The sequence below is a fragment of the Chlorocebus sabaeus genome, chromosome 23 (genome assembly GCF_047675955.1).
Source record: "Chlorocebus sabaeus isolate Y175 chromosome 23, mChlSab1.0.hap1, whole genome shotgun sequence".
Taxonomy (NCBI): domain Eukaryota; kingdom Metazoa; phylum Chordata; class Mammalia; order Primates; family Cercopithecidae; genus Chlorocebus; species Chlorocebus sabaeus.
In genome coordinates this window covers 54,429,336-54,448,648 of record NC_132926.1, presented here as the reverse complement: position 1 = coordinate 54,448,648, position 19,313 = coordinate 54,429,336, and positions in this window count along the sequence as shown.

The window sequence follows — 19,313 nt, the reverse complement described above, 5'->3', positions numbered from 1 at the left end:
AATTGTGGGGATGGGGTAAAACTGTAGAGTTTTTGTATGAAATTGAAGGTAAGATGTTCTCCGCTTAAAACAGACTGTTATAACTGTAAGATGTCTTATGGTAGCCACAAAGCAAAACCCTATGTAGATACACAGAAGATAATGAGGCAAAATCAAAACACACCACTGCAGAAAATAATCGAATCACAGAGAAAGACAGCAAGAGAAGAAAGGAACAAAGGATTTACAAAACAGCTGGCAGACAATTAACAAGATGGCAATAGTAAGTCCTTACCTTGTAATAATTACTTTAATATAAATGGATTAATTCTTCATCAAAAAACATAGAGTGAGTAAATGTATAAAAACTCATGACCCAACTGTATGCCATGTACAAGAAACTCACTTTAGCTTTAAAGACACACATAGAAAGTGAAGGAATGGAAAAAGATATCCATGCAAGTGGAAATTAAAAGCAAGCAGGAGTAATTTTACTTATATCAGACAAAAGAGACTTTAAGTCAAAAACTGTAACAAGATACAAAGCAGACCATTATATAATGACAATTCATCAGGAGGCTATAACAATTATAAATGTATATGCACTAAACATTGGAAAAACTAAATATATAAAGCAAGTATTAACAGAACTGAATCGAGAAATAGATAGCAATCTAATAGTAGATTCAATACTCCACTTTTACAATGGATAAATGATCCAGACAGAAAATCAATAAGGAAACATCAGAGTCAAACTGGGCTTTAAGCCAAATGGATCAAACAGACATATAGAGAATGTTCCATCCAACAGCAGCTGGCCATACATTTTTCTCAAGTATACACAGAACACTTTCCAAGATGGGTCATATGTTAGGCCACAAAGTAAGTCTTAAAAAATTTAACATGACTGAAATCATGTCACACAACTTTTCTAAACAAAATAGTATGAAACTAGAAATTAACAACAGAAGAAATACTGGAAAATTCACAAATATGTGGAAATTAAACAATATGTTCCTGAACAATGAATGAGTCAAAGAAGAAATCAAAAGAGAAGTTAAAAAATATCTTGAGACAAACAAAAATAGAAACACAACAAACCAAAACTTATGGGGCACAGCAGAAGCTAATCCTAAGAGGAAAGTTTAGAGTAATGCATACCTACATGAAAAAGGAAGATCTCAAATAAACCAGCTAATCTTACACTTCAAATAACTAGAAAGGAAGAAAAACTAAACCTAAAGTTAGTAGGAGGAAGGAAATAATAAAAATCAGGAATAAAACAAATAGAATAGAGGCTAGAAAAACAAAGCAAAGAACTATGAAATGAGCTGATTTTTTAAAAAAAGATAAGTAAAATTGACAAACTTTCAGCTAGAATAAGAGGAAAAGAGAGATGACTCAATTAAAAATGAAAGAAAATCAGAAATGAAAGAGACCTTACATCTAATACCACAGAAATGCAAAGGATTATTAAACTGCTATGAAAAATTATAAGGCATCAAACAGGATGACCTAGAGGAAACATGTATTTGTAGAAACATCAAGACTAACTCATGAAAAAAATCTAAGCAGAATAATAACAGCTGAGGAGACTGAATCAGCAATCAAAAATCTCCCATCAAACTGCCCATGTCCTTATTGCTTCCCTGGTGAATTCTATCCAACCTTTACAGAAGAACCAATACCAATTCTCAATTCTTGAAAAAAATAGAAGAGGAGGGAACATTTCCAAATTCATTTTGTAAGGCCAGCTTTCCCCTGATACCAAACTCAAACAAGAACACTACAAGAAGAGAAAACTATAGGAGAGTGTCACTGATAAACATAGATGCACAAATCCAAAATAAAATACTAGCAAACTGAATTAAGTGTTAAAAGGATAATACACCATGATCATGTGGGATTTATTCCTGGGATGCAAGGATAGTTCAACATATGTCAATCAATAAATGTTATACATTACATTAACAGAGTGAAGGACAAAAACCATATGATAATCTCAATATATGCAGAAAAGGCATTCAACAAAATTAAACACCCTTTCATGATATGATTAAAAAAAAAACAACAACAAAAGTGGTATAGAAGGAATGTACCTCAACACAACAAAGGCCATATATGACAAGGCCCTAAGTAACATTATACTGAATGGTGAAAAGTTGAAGGACTTTATTTAAGATCTGGAACAAAATAAGTTTGCTCACTCTCATCACTTCTCTTCAACACAATAATGAAAGTTCTAGAGTAATTAGGCAAGAAATAGAAATAAAAGATATCCAGATGTGAAAGAAGAAGTAAAATTGCCTCTGTTTACAGATGATACGATCTTATACACAGAAAATCCTAAACACTCCACCAAAACTGTTAGAACTAATGATGAATTGGACAGGCGCAGTGGCTCATGCCTATAATCCCAGCACGATGGGAGGCCTCGAGGTCAGCCTGGCCAATATGGGGAAACCCTTTCTCTACTAAAATACAAAAATTAGCTGGGGCATTGTTGTGCATACCTGTAGTTTCAGCTACTGTGGAGGATGAGGTGGGAGGATCACTTGAACCTGGGAAGCGAAGCAGAGTTTGCAGTGAGCCAAGATCACATCACCGCTCTCCAGCCTGGGTGACAGATTGAGACTCTGTCACAAAAAAAAAACAACAACAAAAAACAAAAAAATAAAGAACAACCAACTAATGATGAATTCAATAAAGTTGCAAGATACAGAATCAATGTACAAAAATTGCTTGTTTCTCTATAAACTAACCATAAACTATCTGACAAAAGAAAGAAGACAATCACATTTATAATGGCATCAAAAAGAATTGAATACTTAGGAATAAATGTAATAGGAAAGAATCTGCAATAAAAACTATAAAACATTGACAAAACAAATGAAAGAAGACCCAAAGAAACAGAAAGGTGTTCTGTATTCATGTACCAAAGAATCAATATTGTTAAATGTCCATACCAAAGTGTTCTGCAGAGTCAATGCAATTCCTATCAAAATTCCACTGGCACTTTTCACAGAAAGAAAAAAACTATCCTGAAATTCATATCGAGCGACAAAAGACCCTGAATAGCCAAAGCCATCTTAAGTAACAACAAAGCTGGAAGCATCATACTTCTTGATTTAAAATTATATACAAAGGTATAGTAATCAAAACCATATAGTGCTTGAGGCCAGGAGTTTGAGACCAGCCTGGGCAACATAGTGAGACCTCATCTCTCCAACAAGAAAGAAAGAAAGAAAGAAAAAAAAAAAAACCCAACACCTAAAAAACTAAACTAGCTGTGGTGGTGTATGCCTGTAGTCTCCAGCTACCTGGGAGGCCGAGGTGAGAAGGTTGCATGAGCCCAGGAGTTTGAAGCTGCAGTGAGTGAGCTAGGATTATACCACTACACTGGATGACAGAGTGAGACCCTATCTCTTAAAAACACAACAACTATAAACTATGTGGTACTGGCATAAAAACAGGCACATACAGCAATGGAACAGATCAAAAATTCAAAAAGAAACCCACACATATAAGGTCAATTAATCATTAATTAAGCTGCCAATAATGTGCAATGGGGAAAGGATAGTCTCTTGAATAAATCATGTTGGTAAAACTGGATATCCACATGTGGAAGAATGAAATTATATTTTATCTCATACCATATACAAAAAAAAGTTCAAAGTGGATTAAAAACTTAAATGTTCATCAAAGGAAGCAAAAAGGAAAAGCTCCATGACATTAGTTTGGCAATGATTTTTTATATGTGACACCAAGAGCACAGGCAATCACAAATAAACAAGAGAGACTACATCAAACTAAAAACTTTCTGCAGAGCAGACGAAATAATCAACAAAATGACAAGGCAGCTTATGGAATGAAAGAAAATATTTCCAAACCATATATCTGGTAAAAAGTTCATATACAAAATATATAAGGAACTCATGCAACTCAATAGCAAAAAACCAAATAACCCAATTTTAAAAATGGGCAAAGACATGAATAGACATTTTTCCAAAGAGGATACATGAATGGCCAACAGGTAGGTTAAAAGGTGCTCAACATCACTAATCATCAGATAAACACAAATCGAAATCACAATGAGGTATCACCTCACACCTGTTAGGATGGCTATGATCAAAAAGTCAAAGGATGATGAGGATTGGTGAGGACATGAAGAAAAGGAAGTCTTACACATTGTTGGTAGGACTGTAAGTTGGTATAGCTGTTATGAAAAACAGTATGGAATTTCCTCAAAAAAAAAAAAAATAGAAGTACCATATGATTCAGCAATTCCATTTCTAGATATTTAGTGCAAGAAAATTAAGTTACTATCCTGAAGAGATGTCTGCACTCTCATGTTCATTGCCGTATTCTTCACAATAGCCAAGATAAGGAACCAACCTAAGCGTCTGTTAACAGATAAATGGATAAAGAAAATGTGACATGCACACACAGAGGAATATTATTCAACCTTAAACAACAAATAAATTCTGGCATTGGTGACAACATGAATAATGTACCTGGAGGACATTATGCTAAATGAACTAAGCGAGACACACAAAGACAAATATTGCATGATCTCATTTACAATTGGAATCTTTAAAAGATAAACTCATAGAAACCGAGAATAGAAAGATGGTTACCAGAGGTGAGAGGGTGGGGAAATGAGGAGGTGTTGGTGAAAGGGTACAAACTTTCAGTTACAGGGTGAATAAGTTCAGTATCGTGTATAGTATGGTGTCTGTAGTTAATATAATATATATTTGAAATTTGCTAAGAGAGTAGATCTTAAATCTTATCACAAAGAAAAAAGGTAACTATGTGAGGTAATGTATAATGCTAATTAGCTTCATTGTGGTAATCATCTCACAGTGTATACATAAAACATCATGTTGCACACCTTAAATATATGCAATTTTATTTGTCAATTATACCTCAATAAAGCTGGGGGAAAAAGGAATGAAGTACTGATTCATACTATAATAATATAGATAAACCTGGAAAACAGTATGTTAAGTGAAAAAAGCCAATCAAGTTATGTACCATATAATTCCATTTATATAAAATGTCCAGAATTAAACAAGGCCACAAAAAAAGAGTACAGATCAGTAATTGCCAAGATATAAGGAAAGATAAATTAAGAATGATTGCTAATTTCTTTTTAGGGTGATGAATATGTTCTGGAATTTACAAGAAAACCATTGGTCTGCACACTCTAAAAGAATGAATTGCATAGTATGTGAATTTCATCTCAAAGAGCACAAAATCAAAAAAAGTCAAACAAACAAAGTAAGTGGAAACAACTCAAATGTCCATTAACTGATAAATGTGGTACAAATTTATTATGGGTGATGAAAATGTTCTAAGTTGATTATGGTGATGTTTGCAAAACTCTGTGAATATACTAGAAACCACTGAATTACACTTCAAATGAACAAATTTTATGGTATGCGAATATACCTCAATAAATCTGCAATACATTAAAAAAAAGTCTCAAAAACCCAAGTTGGAGTGTTTCTCTCTTTTGCTCAAATCTCTTCAATGACCTGCACTCAGATCTCCTTCCCTTCCCTTCCCTTCCTTTCTCTTTTTTTTTTCTTTTTTTTTTTCTTTCTTTTTGGGACAGTGTCTCACTGTGTCACCCAGGCTGGAGTACAGTGGTGTGATCATAGATTACTGTACCCTCTACCTCTCCAGGCTCAATTGATCCTCTTACCTTAGCCTCCTAAGTAGCTGGGACTCCCAAGTAGCTGGGACTATGGGTGCACAGCACCATGCCCAGCTAATTTTTTTTTTTTTTTTGGTAGAGACACGATTTTGTCAAGTTGCCCTGGCTGGTCTTAAACTCCTGGGCTCAAGCGATCTGCCCACGTCAGCCTCCCAAAGTGCTAGGATTACAGGTGTGAACCACCATACCAGGCCTCCAGATCTTGGTTCCATGATACCACGTTCCAATAAAATGAACCAGGGCTCCTTGGAGAAATGGCTGAATCCAAGGCGAGGGCAGGGAACACAGAAGATGAGCCTGGGGCATCTTATAGTACCAGGAGATGGAGCATACATTAAAAACAAGATTTAACAAAACATTCATCTCAAATGGATGCAGGAGCTAATCTAAAACAATTCCCAATATCCAAAACCAGAACAAATGGGGAAAAAAACAAGTAATGATAATATTAGAGTGTAACTCAAAAAATAATTATCTGTGAGTCTATACTGATATAAATCAACAAATAAGGGGGAAGGTGTAAATCTTCCTTAGAAATATTAAACATAGAAGGAATGAAGGAAATAAAAAATCACCAGTATAACACCACTGGCTACAGTTGGGATCCTTTGATGGATACTAAAATTTAGTGGGAACAATTTTAAGGGGAAGTAGGACATTTTCACAGCCTCAAGGTACCTCTTCTAAAAATACTCATTAATTACTGTGGCAATTTTAATCTATGTTCACAAATTATTTGATACTCCTCTCTCTAAAAGATAAAGTTTAATTCTCTTCCTTTTGAGTGTGAGCTGGATTCCTAGAAGTGAGTCCTACTTCTATGTACAAAGCATGGAAAAGAAAAAATAGTAACTACTGTGGAGAAACCTGGCAAGATGTCATCTTAACCTAGTGGTGAAAGCCAACATCACCAGTGGTAAGCCATGGTGATATCACGTACCCCACAAGATGTAATGAGAAGGGCACTTCCTCAGTGTAATTGTGAGAAAACATCAACCACATTGACATTAAGGGACATTCTACAAATACTTGCTCAGTCCTCTTCAAAAGTGTCAAGGTCATGAAAAGCAGGAGAAGAACGAGGAACTGTCACAGATTGGAGGAGAGTAAAGAGACATGAAAACTAAGTGCAGCGGGATCTCCTGGATTGGATCCTGAGATAGGGAAAGGACATCAGTGGAAAAACCAGTGGCACCTGAATAAAGTCTGTATAGTTCTATACCAGTGTTTATTTCTTACTTTTGATAAATGCGGCATGGTTACATAAGACGTCAGCATTAGAAGAAGCTGGGTAAAAGGGATATGGGAACTCTAGGTTATTGCAACTCTTCCAAAATCAGTTTAAAGTAAAATGTTTCTAAAAATACTGAGAAGAAAAACCCCTCAATCTCATGCTGAGTAAAATCCAAAGTCATTCTTAATTGCCTTCTAAGCCTGATGCGATGCTCACCATTCCCTCTCTGCCCTTGTCTTGTCCTTCCCTCCTGCAGATGACTTTGGCTACCTGTCTCCTTCCTGTTCTTTCATTACTCCTGGCATGATATTTTCTGGGCTCTTGGCAATTACTGTTCCTTTTGCCTGGAAAACTCCCCATGAAGAAAGTTTCATGGCTAGTTCCCTTACCTCTTAGAGATCTTTACTCTGATGTCCCTTAATCATGAGGCCTTCTCTGACCGACCCGTATAAAACCACACATAGTATGTCCCATCATGCCTCACACCCTGGCTTGCTTTATTTCTTCATTGCTCTTATCACCACCTGTCATTCATTGTATTTTGCTTATTTTTTCCTTATCTATTTCCCTTGTGGAAGGCAGCATAATGGCCCCCAAAGATATTCATGTCCTAATGCCTGGCATTGGTGACTATGTTATACATGGCCAAGGGGAATTAATATTGTTAATCAGCTGACCTTGAGATGGGGAGATTATACTGGATTATGTGGTACGCCCAGTATAATCACAAGGGACCTGAAAAGCAGAGAGAAAGCAGAAAATACAGTAGAGTGATTCCATGTGAGAATAACTCAACTTCCCATTGCTGGCTTTGGAGATGGAAGGGAACCATGAGCCAAAGGCTGTAGGCCGCCTCTAGAAGCTGAAAAACATGAAACAGATTCTTCCCTAGAGACTCCAAAAGAAACACAGCCCAACTGACACTTTGATTTTAGCCCAGTGAGACCTGTGTCAGACTTCTTTACATAAATGTAAGAAGATACATTTATGTTGTTTAAGCAAAACAACACAAGACAACATTCTTTTCCTGCTTTTCCTGTAATAAATTTGTGATAATTTGTTACAGCAGCGGTAGAAAACTCATTCATATCATGAACAAAATCCCATTGCTAATGTCCCTGTGGGATCTCAGGTCTGATGGGTATGGGAACTCGTATGTAACACAAGGACTATTTTTTCATAAATTTCTCCAGTGGTGATGAACAAGTCTGTGAGCACAGTGAGTGTCTCAGGGTATGTGTGAGCACGTGTGAGTGAGGGATTGTGTCTGTTGTGTGAAGTGTTCCTGCCATATACTCAGAGACCTCACAGGCACTGTTCCTATCCTTGGGTTAAATGCTAAGAGGTAAAGGCCGTTATCATTTCCACTGTTTTTTAAATTTTATTTTTTGTTTTTGTAGAGACAGGGTCCCTCTCTGTCACCCAGGCTGGAGCACAGTGGTATAATCACAGCTAACTGCAGCCTCAAACTCCTAGGCTCAAGCAATCCTCCCGCTTCAGCCTCCCAAGTAGCTAGGACAACAGGTATAAGCCACCATGCTCGTCTCTCCCATTTCTAGTGTTCAAGATTGAGAATCTTTACACGGACTTGGAAGACATTTCTGAATACTTTGCCTAAGAACCCTGTACTACCCCGTCTGCTCTAGACAGGAGATAAAACAGTGGCCTCAGCATTCTGGAGTTTTATGTTTAAAACTGACTCTCAGACATTAAATAAATCTTGCTAGAAGAAATTGATTTATGAAGGCAGTGCAAATGCGTCTTTTGTTTTTATTTGGGAACTTCTCATCTAGATTCAGACCTTTGAGGGGTTATAGATTGATGGGTGAATTTACTTGTGTTCATTATGTAAAATAACAGAAGAGCCAGAAGCAATATAACCAAAATACAAGGGAGTTTTATAAACAAAACAGGAGTAATAGATACTTGAAAGATAATGTCCCCAAGCACTTTAGAATGTCTGAAGTATCTTAGAAATTTTTAGATGAATGACTCTAAATTCATTTTGGAATGGGCTTTAGTTATTAAATTTTCTTTTCTAAATAACCCAGAAAAAGTTTTCACTAGATATAAAATACAAATTGAACACCGAGAGCTTTTGCCATAAAATGTTCATTGATGTATTTAATATAGCTGTAATCATGATGCGTCAGTAGAAGACTGTGGTTTGTACATGACAAAAAACACCTGACACAACCTGGCTTAAACAAGAATGGGAATTCACTGGCTTACATAACCATAAAACCCCAAGAGAGGGTGGGTTTCTGCAAAATTGATTCAGATGTTTAGAATGCATCAACAAAGCTGATTCAAATGCTTACAATACAATTCAAATGTTTTCTGCAGTTCTCTCACTCCTACTCTCCGAAGTTCGTTGGCTTTTTTCTTGGACTGGCTTCTCTCACTTCTTCTGGCTCCCAGAGGGGTCAGCTTGCTCACATTTGACAAACAGGGCCACCCTGGAAGTGCTATTCTAATCATCACATGGCTAGGAAAGTCAGGGTTGATAATATTAGAGCAGAAGTCTGCAAACCAGGGCCTGCAGGTGAAATCCAGCAAGCTTCCTATTTTTGTAAATAAAGTATTATTGAACCTCAGTCGTGTCCATTCATTTGCATATTGCTTATGGCTGCTTTTGCACTATAATGGCAAAGTTGAGCAGTTACAATACCAACTTTACATCATGCAAAGCCCAAAATATTTACTATCTGGCCCTTGACAGAAAGAGTTTGCTGAACTCTGTAGTAGATTAATAGAGAATAACTCTTTGAGGTAACACTCAGCCCGGAAGCCATTGTCTTCTCACCAAAAACAGTTAGTTAATTCATGCTATGGCTCTTTTTTCTTTTTTCCGCCAAAGCACAGAAAGATTTTTCTTAGGCAATTACAGCAAGCAGTTTTTAAAAGTCAAGAGTCAGGCTTCTGATGTTTTAGGATTTACATGGGTCTTCTAAATGGCTAATCGTTAGTTATAGCTAAGGAAATAGAATGGAGGACTGTACTGCCAATTCATACAAACAGCACACACTAGAGGCCAGATTCTGCATAAACATTTTATATGTATTAATCTCTCACCAAATCATGTGAGGGGTGTACCTTGATTATTCCTACTTTATAGATGAGGCACCAAGAGCTTAAGAAATGTCTTCAGTTCATACAGCTGGTAAGTGGAGCATCTGTAATTGAAAGCCAGATTGTGGGACTCCAGCATCCCCGCTGTTAATCAGTAACAAGAGGTTGCCTGAGTAAATGCAAAAAGAGGCTAAGAATTATCGGCAGTTTGTGGTGTGGCTCAAAACTGAAGATGAAAAAATGTGAGACACGCAATGAAAGAGCAGAGGACTTTCACACAGCCAGGAGACAAGACACAGATCAAATCAGAAGCAGAAAATAAACATGTATCACTGGGGACTCCAAAAGAGTGTGGGAAGCATTGAAAAATTGCCTTTTGGGTACAATGTTCACTATCCGGGTAGCGGGTACAGTAGAAGGCCAAACCCCACCAGTATACAATATACCCATGTAACAAACAAGTATATATACCCCCTGTATCTAAAAAAAAAAAATAAGTAAATAAATAGAAAGAAAATAAACCTACCCTCCAGCTGCCCCTTGCTAAGGGGCTGGAGCAAGACCCTGATGAGGAGGGTGCTGGAAGGTAACACCTTACCTATACCAGTGTCAGCCAGAATGAGCTCCTTAGAACGTGAGTACTGGAAATTTCTGTGTAGAAAATTGGTCCTGCGGTTAGTTGGAGAAACTGCTTAGTTGGAGAAACAGTGCACACACTGATCCACTCAGGGATATTCCCAGTGCAAATGTCAGAGACTCTGAGAAATGCTAGACTAGAGAAACTGGTTTGCTTAATCTAGTATTTACTGAATTTATAAGACCACTGAACATTCTTTGTGAATGTGTATGGCATCTATAAATGTCCCAAATAACAAAATTTCCATGCATTCTATTGTATAATTTAAATGCATCATTTGAATGCCTAGTAGTATAATTTAGTTCATGGCCCGTAGTGTGAAATCATTGCTTCTTTTTTTTTTTTTTTTTTTTTTTTTCTGAGACGGAGTCTCGCTCTGTCGCCCAGGCTGGAGTGCAGTGGCCAGATCTCAGCTCGCTGCAAGCTCTGCCTCCCGGGTTTACGCCATTCTCCTGCCTCAGTCCCGAGTAGCTGGGACTACAGGTGCCCGCCACCACGCCCGGCTAGTTTTTTATGTATTTTTAGTAGAGACGGGGTTTCACCGTGTTCGCCAGGATGGTCTCGATCTCCTGACCTTGTGATCCGCCCGTCTCGGCCTCCCAAAGTGCTGGGATTACAGGCTTGATCATTGCTTCTTAAGTTATCTTTCTTGGTTGTCTTTTTACTTTTTTTTATTGTTGTCTTTTTACAATCTTAATAAGAGCCCTTCCAAGGTAATTAAACTGGAATTCTGAAGCAGATGGATCTCTGGAAGCCAGATGGACTGGCCATTTGAACCAGGTGAGCTTCCTTGCCAAAGGGTGCTGGCAAGGGCCCCTCCTGGGAGGACCTGCCACCTAAGTTTACCCACTACAATGGCAGCATCAAAATAGTATTGTCATACTGATATACTAAAGGGCTAAATTGTATGGAACAACTATGAAGTGTATCAGAGCACAGATAAATAGCTGCAAATAGTGTAAGCAATAAATTCATGGGAACTCAAAGATTGTAGTTATGGGCATGGTATGGACTATTGCCAACAGGAAAGGGTGCACGGGAGGAGGAGATGCCTGAGCTGGACCTTCTGAGGTCTAGTGGATGTGGGCAATGGAGAGAAGTTGCGGGGGATAGGGTGGAGGGTTTCAGACCAACAGGAACAGATAGGGCCTGAATGTGCACAGGGCTGAGAGCAGTCTCTGTGGTAGGGCAGGGGGTAACGTTGGGCCTGGATTAGGCAGTGGTGTCAACTGTGGTTGGTGAGTTCTGAGAGGTGAAGTGGGCTAGTTTATGGACCACCTTGATAACCTGGCCGAGGAGTGTGGTTTTAATTCAGCTGATAACAAGGAAATATTGTAGGTTTGTGAGCATGGTCAAAGTGTGTGTTGTTTGACATAGATCTAGAGAACGGCAGTATGAAAATGGATCAGTAGGGAGAAAGCTAGAAGGGTAAATAGAATTCCTTTGTTACAGGGAATACAGAAGCACCAGGAAGAACAAGTGATTACAGAGTTGGAATTTTCATCCCCACTCACAGACCTCCAGGATGAGAAGAGAAGGAAGAGAAATGTATAGACTATTTAACAGTTTCATGCTACCAAGAAAGCTGACTTCCAAATTACCAAAGTCAAAGTCATTGATTTTTCTAAGAAACTTCCAGAGAGATTGATTGTATAAGCAACTGTAAGTGGCCAGACCCGTTGTTTACCACTATTATAATTAAGAAGATGATTTGCTTTCTTTCTTTTAAAGTAACACATGTGTAAGTCAAGGGACTGTAACCATTGGGAAAATACACTCTGTTTTTCTACATCCTCACACAACACTTCTGACACCAGATAATGCAAGGGTTTTCCACACCAAGCAGTTCTTCAACTCTCCAAACACCAGTTGGGTATTCCACAACTTAATGAGATTCTGACACTATCTGGAGTGGGCTCAATCTCACAAGACTGCCTCCACTTGCCAATCACAAGTCCAGGTCTCTAATATTTCTGACTGACCAACTATAAATCCGAGGTACCCACAACCCCCTCCTCATGTTCAATAATTTGCCACAATGTCTCACAGAACTTAGGGAAGCATTTTACTTATGTTTACTGGTTTATTACAAAGAATACAACTTAGGAACAACCAAATCAACAGATGTATTGGGCAAGATATGGAGGTGTGACTCAGAGCTTCCAGCCCTTTCAGAATGCCCCTCCCACCCAGCACTTTCACGTGCTCAGCCACCCAGAAGCTCATCAGATCTCTTTGTTCAAGAGTTTTTATAGAGCTTAATCTCTAGCCACCCCCAATTCCCCAGCATCCTGGAGGTCTGTGAATGGGGATGAAAATTCCAACTCTGTAATCATTTGATATTTCTGGTGACCAGACCCATGGGAGACCATCTAGGGGCCCCAACCAAAGTTATCTCACTAGCATAAACTCTGGGGTGATCCAAAGGGGTGCACCACGAATAACAAAAGATACAGCTATGACTCAAGAAATTCCAAGGGTTTTAGGTGCTCTGTCCAAGGAACTGGGGATGAAAAACCAATTTTTAAAAATTGCACCAAAACCATATATGATTTGCTTAACACAGCATATTTGGAAAATATAGAAAAAAATTTAAGGAAGAAAATGAATCACGCACAATTTCAAAGACAGTCATACCTATTTGGGGGTATTTCTTCCCGAGAGCAGTATAGTGGGGTCTGTGTGAAGTTGTGAAGCCTTGGAGAGGTGGATGGCAGACATGGCAGTGCTCTTTGGTCACTGCAGTGATGCCTGGCTGGAGCCTCAGCATCCACCTGAGGTGCTGAGGAGTGAGGAGCAGACTTGAGCAGCACTCAGGTGGGAGTCCATCAGCCATGCTTGTAAGCACATGTGGGTTAGGGTTAAATGCACTTCCCAGGTTTTGTGCCATTTCAGTCACTTTTTATGCAAGAGAGCAGAGCCTTAAATGCCAGCATTGCTGTATGTGACCTTTCTGTCCACCACTCCAATACTTTGGGCTATCAGACTCCTGCTTTGTGAACCAGGCCAAGACAATAACACATAAGAAAAGAACACTTCCGCTTTGTTCCACAAGCCTTGAAATGTAATGTGAGTCTTTACTGAAGTCCTTTGAAGGCGGTTACATCATATAACATGGAATGGAACAGCCTGGAAACCCCATTGCCATTCAGCTCTTTGAAGCCCCGAACTGCCAGCACCGGCTCCGGCTCCTCCAGTTCCTCCCAAGACCCACTGACTTTCTCTTAAATGCTCCAGGACCCACTGGCTTTCCGTTAAATGCTCCAGGACCCACTGGCTTTCTGTTAAATGCTCCAGGACCCCCTGGCTTTCTCTTAAAAGCTCCTGATTCTCTGGCTTGCTTTTTCCTCTCCTTGCTGTTGCTTTGGGAGTTTTCGTTTTTGGAGAACTCAAGCCTTTTCTTATGTAAATAAGTACAGTATCTCCAAGTTTTTTCAGCTTCTTTACTCTACCCACTACTTCATCCATGAGACAAGGGCTGAGGAATCTAGCAGTTCAGCTAGACTTCCAATCTTTCCTAGAAAGCTGGGGAGGGGAGAAGTTAGAGAATCACTCTGTTTTTCTAATATTGCACCTGTCACACAAACAAGTGGGGGTGAGCCTTATTAAGAGGCTGGAACTCCTTAATCCAGATTATCTACAGATTAACTCTAGGCAAAAATGATCTCTGGAAAGTAGAAAGCTGATTATTGCTAGTAAATAAATGGGCTCTAAACCATAGTAGGTGTCCACATAAAACTCTTACTTTAAATAAGCTTCTTTGTTGATGTTTCCCGCCACTTCAAAGCAAGTGTTTGTACGTGCTGATTGACAAGCTAAAAAGACTGAATGTTGAGCGGAACCACATTTCTTCACTTGGCTGCACTTTTATATAAGACATTTCAGAAACTTCTGGGTGTTGTCTCAGAGATGAAATGATGACTTGCTAGCCTCATGTTTTCTTAGTTATTATTATCAATCCCAAAGTACTTACTATATCAGGTGCACGGTCTAGGTCCCTGTGCTAATGTCATGACAAAGACGGCTGGCTGTGAGTTTCACTATTAATAATGTCTATGGGCCTTGGAGTCTCCAGGCATTGGTAAGAATATCTTTCCTACTGCTGCTTGGGTCTGTGAATCTGATCTCATTTATGCCTTTCCTTGTCTCTGTCCCTCCAGTGGTTGTATATAATCCTGGCTAAATGCACTGGTATCTTCTACTGTTAGCTTTGCCTAACCTCATCTCTATAGTTTCTTCAGGGATTCCTCGAGCACAGAATAGAGCACTGCTTTTCTGCCATAGAGAGATGGACTGTAAAGTCTGGCAATGTAACTCTGCAGAAGGGATTTAACAGCTTATGATAAAATATTTAAGGAAAAATAACCAACTAATGGGAAGAGATTAATTGGATATTAAAATTATTTCCAGACAACAAGGAGACTAGGCTAAGAATATATATTGCAATTGGTGACCAATTACATAATGGGGACCATAACGGGAACCAATAACTATATGCTCCCTCAATGGGGACCAATAACTATAATGGGGGCCAATTATAATCGGTCCATAGCGGAGATCAATAACTATATGCCCCAGTCCTACTTTCATCAATAATTTTAATTTATTAAGGTAAATTAAAATATTAAATATATTTAATATCGTAATATTGATTGTATTCATATTATTTATAAAATATAAAATATATACATACTTTAATACATTTAAATATATTAAATCTATAAAATATAAATATATTAAATTTGTGACAAAGGCAAAATATACAAACATTAATATTTAATATTAGTGTAAGGATATGAATACTTTGAAGAGTATTTTACAGTCAGAAGGGACTTTAACAATGACCTAGAAGTGCCTTGATTCTGTGGATGAAAACCCAAGGCCTAGATGGGCAACTTATTCAAATTTCCTCTGGTTACTGGCCAGAACTTCATTTATGGAGTGCCTACTGTGTGCCAGACCTTAGTCTAGGTCATGATATACAGCCGCAAATGATATCAAGATCCCTGTTTTCTGGGAGTTTAAACATCTGTTGGGGAGGCAGACAATAAACAAGTGAACAAAGAACAGATGAACAAGATCATTTCAAACAGTGATGAGTCCCTTGGTGGCTATGAAGAGGGGAATGTGATTGAGAGGTGCAGTGGGGGTTCTGAAGAGAAGACCTTGCCACTGAGGCCTTGTTGGTGAGAAGTACCAGTCCTGCAAAGTTGGTTTAAGCTTGAATGTGTGTGGCTGGCCACAGCACTCCAAACTGCCTCCAGACAAAACACCTGTGGCATCTTCATCTGTTCCGTGGAGGTTCTACCATCTTCCTAGCGTGATTTCAGAAAGAGAAATGAACACATAGTAATGATATTTTGCAAATAGGCATCATGTATCAAAAACTGTAATATACACTTATTAGTGATATTTTGCAAATGAGAATCATGTATCAAAAGCTGGAATATGCATCATGTATCAAAAACTGGAATAGCATACTATTCTAGGGCCTATTAAAAGGAAGTTTATGTAGTAGGCAGCCCTGCCCTTGATGAGCTTACAACTTTATGAACAGCTTCTTCCTCAGGAAGGCAGCCTCCTCAACCTTCACAATTGCTCTGTGATCTATACCAGTAGAAGTAAGGGAGGCAGCAAATTTGACTTAAACAGGATTCTAATCAAGAGCCTGCTGTCTTCTAGAAAGAGCTCGTAGACATGTATATCCAGGTCTTTGGCTTTATAACTTATCTACCACAAATAATGGTGTTTATATTATATTACGCAGTTAAAAAAAAAGTCTATGTGTATATTCACAATATTGACTCTCAGGCTGATATTATTTCTTAATAGTAGGGATGAATGAGAAGAGTCAGTGAAATTTTATCAAGCAGTTGGCAACATGCGAAGCATTTTTTTTTTTTTTTAAATAAAATTTAACTGGGCGCTGTGGCTCATGCCTGTAATCCCTGCACTTTGGGAGGCAGAGACTGGTGGATCACCTGAGGCTGGGAGTTCGAGACAGCCTGACAAACATGGAGAAACCCTGTCTCTACCAAAAATGCAAAATTAGCCAGGCATGGTGGCGCGTGCCTGTAATCCCAGCTACTCTGGAGGCTGAGGCAGGAGAATCACTTGAACTAGGGAGGCGGAGGTTGCAGTGAGCCGAGATTGTGCCATTGCACTCCAGCCTGGGCAATAACAGTGAAATGCTGTCTCAAAATAAATAAATAAATAAATAAATAAATAAATAAATAAATAAATGTATAACAAAATAAAATAAAATTTAGCTAAATTTAGTTGAGACTGAATGACAAGAATTCAAGCTACAACTTGATCATTATTCTTTATCCTGTCATCGTTTCAGGAGCCACTGTAAGATGGATCAATATATATTTATTGTTGATAATGGAAAAACGCATGTTGTTGAAAATATTATCTTCATATCTGTTCTCATAGAAAATTCATCCCAGATTATATGGGCTTCACATTATCTTTTATTTTTTATTTTTTAAATTTTATTTTTGAGACAGAATCTCACTCTGTTGCCCAGGATGGAGTGCAGTGGTGTGATCTCAGCTCACTGCAACCTCTGCCTCCCAGGCTCAAGTGATTCTCACGCCTCAGCCTCCTGAGCAGCTGGAACTATGGGCACTCGCCACCACACCAGGCTAATTTTTGTATTTTTGGTAGAGACGTGGTTTCAGGCTAATTTTTGCATTTTTAGTAGAGACACAGTTTCACTATGTTGGCCAGGCTGGTCTCAAACTCCTGACCTCAAGTGATCCATCCGCCTCAGCCTCCCAAAGTGCTGGGATTACAGGTGTGAGCCACCGTGCCCAGCCCACTTTATCTCTAAAGAGAGAAAAAGAAAAGTCTTAGATAGTTATAGTTACAGTTTGGAGAAGACGACTGGATAAGGACAGAGGATTTTTTAAAAACAAGTTTAATGAAGATCCTGGGTTCTTCAAGACATTTTCAAAGGACTTTAAAACAATTATAGAATTGTTTCCAGTCCCACTGCATAGTGTTCCAGAAATTGTTAAGGTGGAAGGGAGATGGGATAACTAGTAAAAACCTAAAAAAGTTTCATAGCCTCAAAAGTGTGAAAATCTGTGTGGCTTAGTCTTTGTCCAGGGAGCAGGGATTTGCACCCAGTCATGATACCTGACAGCCAGAGTAGGGTGTGCTGTTTGCTACAAAAGAGCCAAACAACACGAGAAACTTTGATTCTGAGAAAGCACAGCATTTCTCAGAAGGTATGAATGGTGGAACAAAAGGGTGGCAGTATGAATGTGTATCCTCACTGGAGCATAACAGAAATTCAAAAGACTCTCTGCTGTCTCGCTTGAGCCCAAGCCCGAGAGTAAAAGACAAGGTGTCAAAGATGTTAGACTCCCATCTGCAGGGCAGGCTAAGGAGATGGCATAGTTCTGTGAAACTGATGAAGAGTTTTTAGACATTTTCTTTGGAGGCAGTTTGGAATGCTGTGGTGTTTCTCCCTGTTTCCCTCACTCCGTGTCTTGCTATGGGGTAGTGGAGACTGTTACCCCATGAGCCAAGTGAGAGGAGCTTCAAGGAACCACTCAGGCAGCATGACCTTGTGCCTGCACACCCCATCCTAGCCTAGAAACTGTGACTAAATCAGCGTTGAGTTGACAGAGCAAAGGGAGAGAGCATTTCCTTGGAAGGCAACAAGATAGCAGGGGAAAGACGCTTGTTTTGACTTTGAATGAATTTGAAGTTTTGTTTCTCTAGCAGAACAGACAAACTCTGTAACTTCTGGCCGAACTGAGCTCAATACTGTTTGAAGGTGACTACAGCTTTTGTTATCTATGCATGATTAGTAACCAGAGAACTCCTAGACTGGGCTTTGTGGCTCACACCTGTAATCCTAGCACTTTGGGAGGCCAAGGCAGGCAGATCACCTAAAGTTGGGAGTTCCAGACCAGCCTGACCAATATGGAGTCAACTCCGTCTCTACTAAAAATACAAAATTAGCCAGGCATAGTGGTGCATGCTTGTAATCCCAGTTACTTGGGAGGCTGAGGCAGGAGGATCGTTTGAACCTGGGAGGCAGAGTTTGCAGTGAGCCGAGATCATGCCATTGCACTCCAGCCTGGGCAAAAAGACCAAAACTCCATCTCAAAAGAAAAAAAAAAAAAAAGAGAGAGAGAGAGAGAGAAACCAAATAACTCCTTAGGATGAATTGAAAGCATTTAATAGAGAAAAATAAGTTTTAAAAAACTGGTTTCTAGGTCAATTGATAAGCTGGTTCTGTGACCTGAACACACATTTAGATTGTGTGGCTTTGGGTTCTAAGGAACAGGTTGAATACCAGTGACCAATGATGGTTTCTGTTTAACTTGCATTCTATCTGAGACAATGTCTGTAAAGTGCTTTGCACAGAGTCTGGTATAGCAGAAGCCCTCGAGAAATAATAGTGATATTATGCTAGTTATCTTTAATATTATTGCAAGGCATCTGATTTAAAACATATCCAGTTAGAACCTCAGCAGTTCTCATCCAGTACCAGGCCTCTGTAGAGTGAACCCTGAGACCATCCCTCCCCAGGCTAAGAGGTGGTGGCCTCTCTATGAGTTGCAGCTTCCTTGGGAAAACTCAATGTAAGTGACAGGCGGGACTCCAGGGAGGTACCACGGCAGACCAGTCAGGCCGTCCTGACTTTG